This window comes from Manacus candei, unplaced genomic scaffold (genome assembly GCF_025592945.1).
Source record: "Manacus candei isolate 608988 ecotype Guabito, Panama unplaced genomic scaffold, ASM2559294v1 h1tg000064l, whole genome shotgun sequence".
Classification (NCBI taxonomy): domain Eukaryota; kingdom Metazoa; phylum Chordata; class Aves; order Passeriformes; family Pipridae; genus Manacus; species Manacus candei.
The window spans coordinates 3,204,982-3,217,110 of NW_026138112.1; positions in this window are offsets into that span (position 1 = coordinate 3,204,982).

Here is a 12,129-nt window from a genome sequence, read left to right on the forward strand (position 1 = left end):
GGTTGCACTGGAAAAACAGAAATAGTCTTTTCTCCCACCATCGGTAACTCAATGCCACAAGTAAAGCCGAGAATCAGCTGCTTGTTCTACAGCTGCGTCCTTTCTGAAGTCATGAGAAACAGCATTTTGATTTCCTTCCAGAGGAAATACACAGTAATATCCCTAACTTGCACTGAGGCCTTCCAGTCTGCAGAACTAACCCATCTAACATTCATTTGCAGCTAAATTAAACCCAAGCTCCCCTATTCCTTATGGATTGAGCCAACACTTGGGAATCAAGGCTTTTAATCAGAAACACTTATAGCTTGCTTTCTCTGAGCACTTGATTCCCATGCAAGTTCCCTCCCATCCCAAGTTCTGCGTTTGCTGATGATCCCTCCTTTCCTGCCACGCGCCAGACCCAAAGCACACAAAGTTTATCCAAGATGCAGGGGCTGTCTGTGCCTTTCCGTGGCTCAGCACCACCTGGACTTTCAAAAGCATTGTAGAAACTGTGTTCCTTAGATTTTCCCTGTGTGGCAGGAGGGAGGGATGTGCTCTCTATGCTAACACCAGTCTCTGATTCCCTTGCAGGAGGATCTTTCCGTCCACATTCGATTTGGAAGCACTGTGTGGGACATACAATCCTCCCAGGGACAGTTTAATGCCTTCTTCCCATCAAAAGCATGAGGCTGCATCCTGGGGTCAGGATGTCAGTGACATGTGGATGACACTGAAGGCTGGAGCCTGTGTGTCAGCCAGGTCTTGGAAGAGGCTGAGCTCTGTCTGCTGCACAGACACGTTCGCGCTCTCCGAAGGGAGGCCCTTGAGAACGTAGCCATGAATTCAGTGTTTTCCAGGTGGCTGTGTTCTCTCTCTGCTGGATGAATCCCAGTGTTGTGAAACATGTGTCCCTGTTCTTTTTCCTAAAGAGATGCATCTGCTGCTGTCAGCTTCCAGGTAAGATGCACAGGAACCTGCTCTCCCTCAGCATCTGTGGCCTTTGGCCTCTGCTGGTAGTCAGGCATCCTAAGGAAACTAGAAGTGACCTAAACCTCTTTTTTTTTTGCTAACCCGTGGTCAGTGTTGCAGATGGAGAAGTAATGGCAGTTTTCCAGCAGGTGAGACCCTCCCGGCCAGCTAGGCAGACAAGCAAAATAAACACAGGAAATAGCATCCATGCAGTAAGAGCAGAGAAAGGAGAGGCTGGGAGAGCTTTCTGCTGCCTGTGTGTCAGGGGACGCCCAGAGCTTGGAGCTCTCTCCAACAGGAGCAAGCAGGTGTTGAACCTCAGGACAAAGGAAGGGGTTACTGCCTGGACAGAGAGGAAAGGAGAGAAAAGGAGGTTTCTGCTTTGCCCAGATAGAGCAGGAGTTACTCTCTAGGGCACAGGGTCTGTGGAATGAAAATGGTGGGTCTGGATATGGAGTGAGTTAGTGCTTTGCTCAGGGCAGAAACTCTGATTAGCTCTGCTCTGTTTTTGTGTCTCAAAAGCAGTTCTGAGGGTCTCTGTGTTGATGGAAATTCTGCTCTGTCTCACCTGTGAAACCCATTCCCTGAGCTGCTCCCTTTGTGTCCCTTCCCCCCAGATCCCATGGGCTTATCAGAGCCACTCTGCTCAGTTTATCCCTGGTGGTATGGCTGAGTAGTATTGTGGTGAGGCATCTGTTGGCTCCATCCCCGTGCTCAGTGAGATGGAGAAGCCACCTGTGGTGCCCAAAATAGCCTCAGCCTGGGCAATGCAATCCAAATGGTGTTGATAGTGCTGGGGGATTCCCATGCCTCATAAAGAGGCTTTTGTTGGGAGGATCTAAACTGAGCTCCAGGCCTTGCCAGCTGTGGAGAGCAGCAGATGGATCTGCAGTATAAAAATAGATGGAAGCAAACTCTTTTCTTCACCAGCTCAAAGTACAGTCCCAGAGGTGCCTGGTCAGCAGAACCAAAGCAGGGAACTGGGTGCTTTGCAGCTGCCAGTCTGCCTGGAGCCCATTAGCTCTTGTCAGAGACAGAAATTTATCTCTCCTCAGTCCCATTCCCCTTACAGCTGCTGTGTGGACAATCTAGTTTGCTCACAGCTGTTGGCAGCATGTTACATCCCATTTCCCTGGGGCAACACAAGCAAGAGAATGGGGCATTTCTGTGAGACACCATGTTCCTAAAAGAGGTATTAGTCTGTGGCTGTGTCCTCTGAGATCTCTGTACAGCACTTTAGGAAATCTACTGATGACTTACACCAGTGTGTCAGGGGCAGTCTCAATAGCTGACTGGTAGATTTTGCAGCATCCAAGACCTCTGTGTATTGCACATGGAAATCTCACCTATTCCCAACCCCAGCAACAGGGGGAACATTTTGGAGTGCTATAATCTTTGTTGTTGCCCCAAGTGATTTGGCTGCTTATTTCAATGCCATAAATTCATACCAAAACTCTGAGGTTTAAACACCCCCCTAAAGGTATCTAAGGCTCATCGTCCTTGGTCTCTCAAGTAGATTAAAAGGGGATGTCCCCTGTGGATACCTCCAGGCCCAACTGTTCATCCCAGCACTTTCCATCTAGGATTAGAAGTTTTTCAGCTCTAAAAGACGATGAGTTTGGTGCACAAAAGCAATTGTGAGGCTGCAGCAATATTCAGAGCAGGCAGGATGTGGTCCCTCTGCATTGTGTCTGCACAGCCATCTCATCCTGTGTTTGCATAAAACCCCCTTCTCAGCTGGCATCCCCACTCCATCCCCTCCTGCTAACTGAATAAGGATCATGGAGATGTTTCCTGAATGGGCTTTCTTGAGGCACTAATTTGATACACACAGGGCATCTTCCTGCAATGAATGTTCCTTAGGTAAGGTAATTGAAAGTGAGTTTGCATGGGTGGGTGGGGGCAATAGGCAGGACTGCTGGCAGAAATCAGGGAAGGAATGGAAGAAAACCCTTTTGTTCCATACATTCAAGGTGTTGTGTCTGTTTATGCTCCCCAGCTTCTTCCTGAGCTGTGTTTTGAAGGTGGCTGCACTCTTCCTCTCCTCCTCACTTTTTTGAGGTGTTTTTTCCATTTCATCTTGTGACTCTGTTCTGCACTTTTTTAACTTTTTGCTTTTTGTTTCTTTTCTGGTTTCTTCTCCTCTGCCCCATGAAGAGCTGCATGCTGTGGGGTGTGAGTCAGAGGTCCTGAGGCTGGCTACACCTCCCTACACTGCATCCAAGGATAAACCAGCTGAGTCCCTGACACTTCTCTGAGAGAGCCATATAGGAGCAAGAAGGGAAGAGGGAGAAAGAGTAGCATCATTGGGAGAAACCAGGTCAGAGGCTAAGGCAGGTGAAGATGTGGTGTGCAGGCAAGCAGGGCCCTTTTGATAAGAAATCTCCAAGATGCTGCAAATAGTTTCTCTTCAGGAATATTCCCCTTGATCACAAACCCCTGTGCTCTCATTTGGTGCTGGGAGTCAGGAAATAGTGGCAGCATGGAGCCTTTCCACTTATTTACAGCATTTCCTTTTGCTTGCTGGGGGAGCAGAAAGGGTCGTCTAAAGGGCTTGGGTTTTTTTCTGAGCAAGTCTGATTTGCAGAGTAGAGGCAATTGCTGTTCCTATAACTTGGGAAGCACGTGGTGGGGAAAAGGTAACTTCTTTTTCCTCGCAGATCCAGAAACCCTGGGTTGACAGAATGGCAAACAACAACCCACCGGTAATTGTGCCAGTAAACAGACTAGGAAGCATCTGCCCTGCCTTTCAATAGTGTAAACTTGACATTTCACCCCTGACGATTTCTGTTTTTAGCTCCTTCAGGTTTAGTACTTACAGAAATGTTTCAACCACTAACTTGATGGGATTCAGCTCACAAAATGGCTGTCTCATCTCTAGTGACTGTCACGAGAGGTCTCCACACTTCATGGGGGAGCTCAGTGTTGCCCCCACCTTCAACAATCAAAGGCTGTCAAGGTGCAGTTGTGGGATGGAGCCTTCACGGGAATTTCCAGCAGCACTGCAGGAAAAGTGGGACCAAAACTGGTGGCTCCAAGAATCCAGTCCAGGCCTCACTTCCATCTCCCTATCTCCAGTGAAACTCTAGATACAAACCAGAATCTGGGCTAAACGTGTGCTGTGACTGCTTTGTTTTGTGCCTGATGTGCTTGGTGCAGTACAGCAGTGGAAACAGCCTCTCAAACACAGCCCTTCTTAAGCACCAAATCTGGGCATTAACTTGGTGTGATAATTCAGCAGCATTTGAACCACAAGTGCAGCGTGTGCACGGTTGTATCTCCATTTTCCCAGGTGACCACCGAGAGTCATTTTTACTTCTTTTTTGGCTGTTGACCTCGGACAGGATGCTCGAGCTGGAGGACAGGAGCAGTGAGTGCTCCCTCTGCTGTCTGTGGGCTTTCAGGTTCCCGGCTAATTTGGTCCCCACTCAGATTAAATGTTTTGCCAGGCTGGAGATGACTCTGGAAGCTGTTCAGCTTCCAGCAAAGGGTGCATATCAAATATATTTATTGCTGTTAACATGCAAGGCCCAAGTCTCACAGCCCCCTATGAGTGGCTCTGCTGGCTTCTGTGGCACTGCAGTCACAGCCTGTGTGTGAATGTGAATTCAGGTTTGGACTCAGCACAATATACCAATAAGGAGGGATGGATGTTGCAGTTTTGTATTCAGCAGAGGGTGGACTGGACTGGGGGACACTTATGCAAGTCATCTTTCCTGATGAGGTACCACCTGTGATGTGTCATCCCATGGGAGGCCAGAGGAAATTAAGTGTTGTTCAGTTTTGGGTAGAAATCTTAGGTCTGTAAAGCAGCTTGTTCTGTGGGCTTCTCTTGTTGTTTACTTCAGGCAGGTTTCCCCACTCTTAAAGGAGACAACTCAGTTGCCTTCACCAGGATACAGCACTTGATTCAGCATCAAGACAAAGGCCCTTAGGGAGATGCCAAGAAGTCAAGTGGGAATGGGGCAACCACAAAGGATTTTTAAAAGCCATTAAGCAACTGAAGAGGAAAAGTACCTCTAAATTACTCTGATTGTTGAGTTTATTAAACTTATTACCCCAGGTCCTTATTTGTTCCGGTGTAGCCTGAAAACATTCTGGCCAGTTGAACTGGACAGTGCCTTGCCAGAGTGCTGTGACCAGCAGTTGCTGGGTGGCTACTCCTCCCTTTGCCTTGGACTTGTGTGGCCTCTCACTTCATGTTTCTGAGGCTTCTTTTTTATTTTGGAGGGTCTTCCCCTTTGCTTGCTTGCTTTGTGTTTTGTTTTTGGTTTTCCCCCAACACTGTCTCTATGCAGACCACATTCTGGAATTGTGCTCAGGAAGACATTCCTGTGTTTCTCTGCTGTAACATAATTGATCCTTTGTTACTGTATTTCAGTTAGTTCAGGTGCCCCTGAAGGATGAGCAGCTGTGGTCAGGAGCAACAAGGTTTCCTGGCTGTGATTGTTCACTGGTCTGGCAACTCATAAAAGTGCTGTTTTTCTTCACCTCTGATGAAGTGCTAAACATGTCCCTGCATGCACAAGACACGGAGGCTCAACAAACCCAAAGGGCTCATTGTTAAACAAGGTAAGTCATCCTGAGAGGCTGGGCATTAGAGGGTTTTCAGTGTTTGTCAAGGACCAGACAGTGAGGTGGTGTGACAGCACAGTCCATAGCATGAAGGGAAAACACTCTGTTCCAGTTCTCTGCAAAGGCCCAAGAATAGCTGCCCCGGTGCTTCCTGTGTCTGCTTGATGCTGAACCATCAAAGAGACTTTCTGTGGGTTAAATTGAGCTTTCTACATTTAAGAAGGGAAATTATCTTAAATTTTTTGTTGTTGTTTTTAAGTTTGGCCCTTGCTTTGCTAGCAGCTGTATACATTAAACACGCTAAAAAAGAATACAGTGTAAAAAAAAAAATACTAGACAAAGGAAAAACAGAAGCAAGCACCAATTTGATCAAGTCTCTGAGTTCACCCAGACCATATGGAAGCTGTGAATTTTATGCAGGCAGCTGAGAGTCAAAATGGTAGTAATTTTAGAAGTTTTCTTTCAGTTTATGAAACTGAGAACATACTTATAGACCAAGCATAGGTGGATGAGGGAAGCTGAACAACTGGCAAACTGAGACAGGAGGAAAGAGGAGGATGCAGAGGTCTGAACAGGGAAGGGTTATTGCCTGGGACATGAATATTCTGTCTAATGCATAAGGAGATGGAAAGGTGAAGAAAGGCCACAGGCATATTAGTTACTTGAGAATTGCACTATGTCATTTCTCCCTCTGCCCAATTTTAGCCATTGTGTGGAGCAGGCAGCAATACATGTGCATCCTGCATCCATCCATCTTCATAATAGCTGGGTTAAATTGCACAATCTTTAGGAATATCATTTGCAGGCAGCTCTTATTGCTGCTCCCAGCCTCTTTCCAGTAATCTGTGGCTCCAGGGGCTGGGCACATTTTGAAACTGTGGTCAGTCAGAAGGTATTTTTATGCTGCTGCTTCTCTCACCTTTTTATTCTATTATTCTGCTAAATCACTGTGTTGTAAGTAAGCATTTTTCTAGGACTGGTAATTCAGGATTTTGTGATTCAACATTACTAGAGAATGGTTCTTTGTACCTGTAAGAAGTGAGGAATCTTTCCACTAAGATCTTGCTTCTAGCCTGGGGGAGAACTCCAAAAACTACAGCTTTGTGTACATAAAGCTTCCCAGGTAGTTTGGTAGTGGCTTGGTTTCTAAAGAGATCTTGCTAACAGTGGAAAATTACACTATGCTAGAAGGAAGCTTTGAAGACCTGCAATATATGAAATTAAGCACGTATCATGACCAGAGAAGCATGGGCCAGCAGATGGGATAGTTAGAGTATCATTTTTTTGTACACTGCATGCAAGGTTCAAGTGAATCTCTGAAGTGTTGCAATTCCTCAGGACCTCAGCCTAACTGGATGTTGTTTTGCAATGCTGAGCAGCCCTTCGGTGTAATCGCTTCTTCCCTCCCAAAGCCTGAACATCTGGATTTATGGTGACAAGAGCAATCCAGCGAGGAAGGGCATGAGAAATGGTACCCCTGTGGATTAGAGGAGAGACTGGATATGGTCTGAGTCACAGCACATGTGAGAGACTCTCTGGCTTCCCCCAGCTGTCCCATCCCACAGTAACAGTACCACTGCTGCTCTCCTCTGTTGGGAACCACTGCTCACAGTAAAAACACCTCAAAGCCCCTTTGCCATCAGCAGTAAATGGTGATCCATCAGCCACTCTCAGTGGGAACTACTGATATTAACCTCTACCATTTTCCCCTAATATAGTTTATTCATTAACTTTCTGTGTTTTAGGTGCATCTCTGTTAATTTTCGCCCACCACTGCCTACCTCTCTGAAGATGTACAACCTGTGTGCTACAGGATCATAAAAGCTTTATAGCTGGAGGGGATGCAGCAGGAATAGAGGTGAACACCGCCTCTTCCTGGGACAAATATGAATTTTGGTGCCTCTTGAAGGAGCTATATGGACCCTACTCACATAACTGCATCTCTTCTTGAAGTGCCTGGTAACGCCCTGCAGAGTGAGGGTGAGGAGGGGAAGGTGGATGGGTAGGGAAGCAAGTACCTGCTCTTGACTGATCTTTCTGATTAACACAGGAGGAGGCTGTGCTAGAGGGCCTTCCCAGGGCACAGCCTGGCTTGATGGAGGCTTTTAAAAAAGACTTTATTTTATCGAGTTCCTGGAACTGAGCTGATGCTGGTGATTGTCGTTATGTCAGGACCAGGAGGAACTGAACTGAGCGCCAACATGTTTGTGAGTGACACGCTTGTGACTGTTTCCCATTGTGGAACAAAAGATGCAAAAGGTGAGCAAGCAGATAGTAAAACATCGATATGAAATTTTGCAGGCTCCCTTTTGCCCTGGAGACTGACTCAAGCAGAGTGTGTGTTGGGGGAAGATGTGTTGCAGCATCGCCTTTTGCCAAGTAGTGCCTTTTCTTCTGCTACCACTTGTTCTGCTACAATAATTCCTTTATCGTCCCTGGGTGCTGTGAATAGCCCATCTGATCAGTTAGAGATTGGACTTGGTAAGGATTTGATCTGGGCTAGCTGTGTCTGGGACAAGTGCTATCCCAGCTCTTTATCCCTGCATGCCCCAGTTATCCATCACACATCCCTGCCACACTTACTCATTCTTGTGCTCCTCTCACATCTGTAGGTGACCCGTGTTTTGCAGATGATCAGTCCAGGGACCGTGTGCTGTGTTTTCCTCCTGTTCGTGTGACTCTGGGGATGTCTGTTCTCCCACAAATCCTGTGAAAATGAAGGATGCGAGGTAAGTGGCAATCTCCAGACATGCAAACGAAGTGGGCTACGTATTGTTTACAAAAACATTTATTTCTGGTGTGTAAAAAGAAGGGTCCTTTGTCCAGGGTCTTTCCCACCCAGACTTGCTTCTTGAAGAAACGCAAGAGCTAGTGCTAATATTGTTGCTAGTGATTAAGTATTCCCCCAGGAGATCCTACATATCTTTAATGTAAACTCTCTCATTTGTGTGCTGGCTGCCTCCCTCCCTGTCAGAGGTGCTTCCTCTGCTTCCCTCTCTCTCTTCTCCCATCTCCTTCTACCCCTACCAACTTGAAACAGCATCTTTTGAATAATCTTTGTTGACACAAGCTGCCTTAGTTGTAGTTGCTGCAGGGGTTGGGAAGGATCCTCAAGCAAAGAATGTTCAGTCCTTGGGGTCATGGAAACCAGCCAGGAATTTCTGCTCTCCCATTCCCAGGGGCATGAGGAGCCTTCAGAGGAAAACCAAAGGTGACCATTTCCTCAGTTTAAATGTCGTTGACCTGAATTGCAGATGTTTACCATGACTTTTTAAGATCAAGAGGGCAGTTTTGGAAATATGACTGGTATCTTGATGGAGGATCATTTCGAATTATAGAGTCCTACAAAACAATATAGGAAATTGTTATTTGAAAAGAAGAAAGCATCATCACTGTCTTTTTCAGACCTTTGGAGTTATTTTATTGCACTTGATACATGTGTGCAGCTTGTTCAGCGAGAGAGCTGGATATTAAATGGCCAGATATCATTTCTTGCAGGTATGAACACAGAATATCAAGATAGACTAGAACATTAGCTATGTGCTAACTGAGGAGAGTGTGTTACTTAGAAGGAGAAAGGAGGTGACAGGGGGACTAAAGCTGCCTCTTTTCTGTAAGGGTGATATCTTAACAACTCTCATGGGAGGAAGGACATGTTCAACCTAATAGGATAATGGAATAATATGTTGAACATATCAGCTTTGACACAGACCATCTGGTGGCTGTAGACACAAATAACCTAAGGAAAACAAATTTGAAATGTTTCAGGAAATGGCTATATGCATGCAGTGCACTGGGGGGGCAGGAGGGTGCCTGTGTGTAAAAGGAAAAAGATAAAAACCCCTCTCTTTGGCTGCGGGAAGAGTGTCTCACTCATTCCTGGAAAGGACTGCATTCCATCCTTAATGATATTTAGCCCATAAATTTAGTGCTGTCATCTCCTCTGGACCCACAGAACTCTTCACTGTGAGGTTGGACCAAAGGTCCAGTATGGAGTCTAGTTGGTAAACAGAAAAATCCCCCAAACCAAACAAAAAACCCCCCTTCCTACAGTTACTGTTAGAAATTTGCTCAGAAATTGCTGGTATGGAAACTATTGCTCAGCAGGAAAATTATCTCCACCAGTAGGTCATCCACAATCTCTTCCCTTCCTCCTTTCTGCTGACTTTGTGTTTCTAACCCATCCTGTCTTCTCATCTCTGTCAACTGGTTTAAATTCCAGTCTCCATAGACTGCTGGCTAGCAATGAAATGGTTAACATGGAGGGGTTTTTCTTTCTTTTTTTTTCCTTCATAAAGCCAGTTTTCCTGTTTTGGAGCCAGAGAGATGCTTGGGTGGAAGGTGATTATTCTTCTCAGGGCTTTGATTTCAGGCTCTCCGTGGACATCAGCAGATGCTATTTCAGCTGCTCCATTCTATTCACATGTGAAATATTTTCTTGAAAACGGGAAAAATAAGAATATACTTTTCTTTCTAGATGAAAGCTCAGATCCTGAACTGGAGCATGTGAGGCAAGCCACAGCCAGTTGGTGGATGATTGTATAACCCTATAGGCAATATGATCCTTTCAGTATGTCACTCAAGCCAAGAGTTACATCTTGTATCTTCAGGCAACATGTGAATCTGTTCTATGTATACAGCCTGACTGGCCAGATTTCAGTATAGTGTGATGGCCCAGAGTCCTCACTCTGGGTGCCTTCTGCTGTGGCTAAGAACAACATAACACAATAGACAGTATCAGTGATGGTAAACTGCTACTGAAAGATGCTGAAGACACCAAAGATCTTGAAATGGCCAATCAATCCTTCCTTTCTCCCCTTAATCACTGCAGATCTCTCTTGCCCTGTGCTCTCTCTCTCTCTCTTTTGAAATGCCATTACAGGTCCACAGACATTTGTATGGGCTCAGGAAGGATAGTAGAATGTGTTACACTCTTCATAAATGCAGCTTCCTTCTTCCTTGTTTGCCAGCAGCACGTCAGCAGCAAGGATCACTTTCCTGTGCAGGAATGGCTTTGATAAAAGGTACACTTGTGAGATATACTCCATTGACGAGTTATTTCTGGCACAGACAGAGCTGGAAGGAAGTCAGCATTACATACAGACACTCTTTGGCCTGGGAAGGTCTGAGAACCCTTTAAATACTTGGCTCAGAAATGGCTCTTTTCCTTTTATCTAGGAGATTTTTCCTTTCCTGTTAAGTTAATTAAACTTCTGTTTTGTCTTCCTCATGCCCTTTTGCCAGCATCTAGCCTGTTCATGAAGACACTGGTTCAATAACCATCATTTATAGTGTCAAGCTTAGGTTACTACTGTTTGTTTGCCAAGTGCAGCTGCAACCGTCTGCCCAAATTCACATGTTGCTGTGAGCCAGAGATATTGGCCTCCACTACACAAACGTGCCATTGAGGCCTCACAGCATCCCCTCCATGAGCTGTCCTTAAAAGATGGCAAGCTTTGTTGTCTTCCCACTTCTCTGAAAAAAGGGCTTGTTTACACTGGACAACTGATTTGAGTTGCAGTGGAGTCTGCAGTTCAAGTGAGATATTACTTCTGGTTAGCACCCTGTGAGATTATTCTCACTGTGGAATAAAAGTATGTCACTCAAAAATAAATTCTAAAGCAGATCATATTCTGAAGCAGAAGTTTCCAGGCTGGGTATCAATCTAAGTCCCTGTGTATAAAAGCCCCAAGTGCCTGACATCCTGAGAGACCGAGTGTCTGGGGGTATGGATCAGACCACTGGGCAAATTCAGCTCAAGGGTTGAAGCCTCTTTCCCACTTCTTAGCATAAAACTATGCTCCCATATCATGTTGCAGCAGAGGGATACCATAGATGCTCCCTTTTTTCTTCCCTTCCCTTCCACCCCTGTCACTGTGCAGCCCTCATTCCCACTGGCCAGTGGGAGCTGTGAGGATGCTTGAATGGCTTTGGTGAGAGACTAATGGGGAAGCATTTTAATATGGAGAATGTTCTGTGAGAACCTTTTATACAGTGCCTGTATGAGAGATCTAGCAGGTTTTCCATAATAATTCCAGTGGTGGGAAGGGTCTCATCCTCTGTGAGAGACAAGCCTTATTATAATTTCCTCATTCTCTGCTTGAATGCCTTCCCAGAAAAGCAAGGTGTTGATTGTTAATGGATGTTGCTGTTCCTTTTGTGCTGTCAAGTGTAAAACTAAAGATTAATGTATCCCTTTATTGACTGTTGCATGCAGGTTTTAACCTGCCTGAAGAATATTCAGTGCCTATCCTAGAAGTTACCCACCAGGCATTCAGTGGGCAAGCTATGGAAACAAACCTCTTCAAGCTCCTTGTTGAGTTTCTTTGAACATCATCAAACCCCAACCCATACAACTGAGAGCCAGAGTGGTGTACTGAATCCTTTAATTCCACTTTGCCACTGGCCAAGCAATTAGCCAAAGCTCTCACCTAGAAAACAATGGGTTTGGGGCCATCTAATGAGCCCCCTGGGAATAATTTGCAGGTTTTTTTGATGAAATAATTTTTCAGTGACTTTTTCCCCCTTAAGGGCAATATAGGGCTCTTATAATCTGCATTTGTTTTTAACTTGGATGTCTCTGAAGTAGCTGTTTGGGATTAC